Source organism: Sinocyclocheilus rhinocerous, unplaced genomic scaffold, assembly GCF_001515625.1.
Source record: "Sinocyclocheilus rhinocerous isolate Xijiao unplaced genomic scaffold, SAMN03320098_v1.1 scaffold210, whole genome shotgun sequence".
Classification (NCBI taxonomy): Eukaryota; Metazoa; Chordata; class Actinopteri; order Cypriniformes; family Cyprinidae; genus Sinocyclocheilus; species Sinocyclocheilus rhinocerous.
In genome coordinates, this window is record NW_015654490.1 from 735,447 (window position 1) to 737,821 (window position 2,375).

Here is a 2,375-nt window from a genome sequence, read left to right on the forward strand (position 1 = left end):
GTGAGTGGGGGGAGTGCAGGGGGGTTCCTCCTGAAGTCCACAATCATCTCCACTGTTCTGAGCGTGTTCAGCTCCAGGTTGTTAAGACTGCACCAGACAGCCAGCTCTTTAACCTCCTGGCTGTAAACAGACTCGTCTCCGTCCTTGATGAGACCGATAAGTGTGGTGTCGTCTGCAAACTTCAGGAGCTTGACAGAGAGGTCCTTTGAAGTGCAGTCGTAAGTGTAGAGGGAGAAGAGCAGTGGGGAGAGCACACATCCCTGAGGAGCTCTAGTGCTGATGTTGCGGATGCTGGATGAGAATTTTCCCAGCTTTACTAACTGCTGCCTGTCTGTCAGGAAGCTGGTGATCCACTGACAGACGGAGATTGACACAGATAGCTGAGTTAAGGGCTTTTCATACTGAACGCGAAAATCGGCGCGAATGTTCGGCGTGATGACGCTTTTGAATCGAAACAAGTAGATCCCTAATGGGGCTATTCAGACTAGGCGTGATCATTCGCGGCGCGAAAAAGTGAAGATTTTTTTTTCCGTCCTGTGTGTCGATTTTTTTTCCCCGTCGCTCCGCGATGAAACGGGCCATCCAATCAGATTTGAGCTTAGATCACGTGCCCGGAGCAGCTGCTGTTGCACAAAAGGGTGAGAATGGTGGCGCTGTTTTTCGAAAACTATTGTAAACAAACACCGAAGAAGAGTAGAGAGAAGGAAGTGGATGCTGAGTTCTTGTTATTGTTGGTATTTGAGAACAGATTTATTCTCACGTTCTTTATACAGAATAAAATTTCTATTAATTCTGCACTGAATTATGTGATCTGGAGAGCACGTCCATTTTATTCCATGTGCATGAGAGCGCGTTCACTCAAGATCTGTCAATCATCACTTGCCCTTCCGTATATATATGAAAAGAAATAGAGAAACATTTGTCTACATGTGAAATATGAAAGCAAATAGACATATGATTATGAAGATATATTTTCTGTATGTTTTTATGCAGCTCACGGTATTTTTATAACAATAAAGGATGTTTATGACAAGCAGGTAGCGTTCAGTCTATTATAAAATAGATATATAAATATTATATTATCTCCACTGTGTGGAGACGTTGCTGATATCGCGTTTGGTCTCGTTCTGTATCGCATATCTTGTCAGTGTCTGCGCTTGCTTGGACATTTGTTGCGGAGAAAATAAGGAAAGTGTGTCCCGCTGAATTAATTTAGTATTTTGTTAGACGGGTATAAAAAAGCTTAGTTTACCGCGGCAGCCGTCGCGTGATGGCCTCCTCGTGTGAAGACCAAAGAGTGTAAAGGCCATCGACTCTACCATGTGACTCCACCGGGCAGGACACCGGCAAAGGATAAGTATCGCTTTTTATTTCTCCTCTTTCCTATTACTTGTTTCACTTCTGTTTCAGTTTTTATAACCATTTCTTACTATGTGCAAGTAAGTTGTTGTTTTTTAGCATGTAAGTTTCTGTATGTTTTTATGCAGCTCACGGTATTTTTATAACAATAAAGGATGTTTATGACAAGCAGGTAGCGTTCAGTCTATTATAAAATAGATATATAAATATTATATTATCTCCACTGTGTGGAGACGTTGCTGATATCGCGTTTGGTCTCGTTCTGTATCGCATATCTTGTCAGTGTCTGCGCTTGCTTGGACATTTGTTGCGGAGAAAATAAGGAAAGTGTGTCCCGCTGAATTAATTTAGTATTTTGTTAGACGGGTATAAAAAAGCTTAGTTTACCGCGGCAGCCGTCGCGTGATGGCCTCCTCGTGTGAAGACTGAAGAGTGTAAAGACTATCAACTCTACCGTGCGACTCTACCGGGCAGGGACACCGATCTCTTTATTTTTTAAATGTGTATAGGTAGTATTTATAAAGTTTTAGCTTTTAGTTTTGGATCTGTTTTTAGTTGTTTTAATACTACAATTGATTGCTTCTGTTGTCCTCATTTGTAAGTCGCTTTGGATAAATGCGTCTAATAAATTACTAAATTACTAAATAAAAAAAAATAAAAAAACATACAAAGAGTGCATGTCTACCTATTATAGAATCAAAATCCATTTTAGATCACAATCGGAAGTTATTACAAGCACTCGATGATGGTTTAAAGTGGGGTTTGAACAAAAACATTAATAGTTACATACGTTTTGAAATGTAGCTTGATGCTATTTGTACCTCTAATTATATTTTCAGATGTATTCTTGTAAGCATTATGGATTGGCCTCCTCGTGTGAAGACCAAAGAGTGTAAAGGCCATCGACTCTACCATGTGACTCCACCGGGCAGGACACCGGCAAAGGATAAGTATCGCTTTTTATTTCTCCTCTTTCCTATTACTTGTTTCACTTCTGTTTCAGTTTTTATAACCAT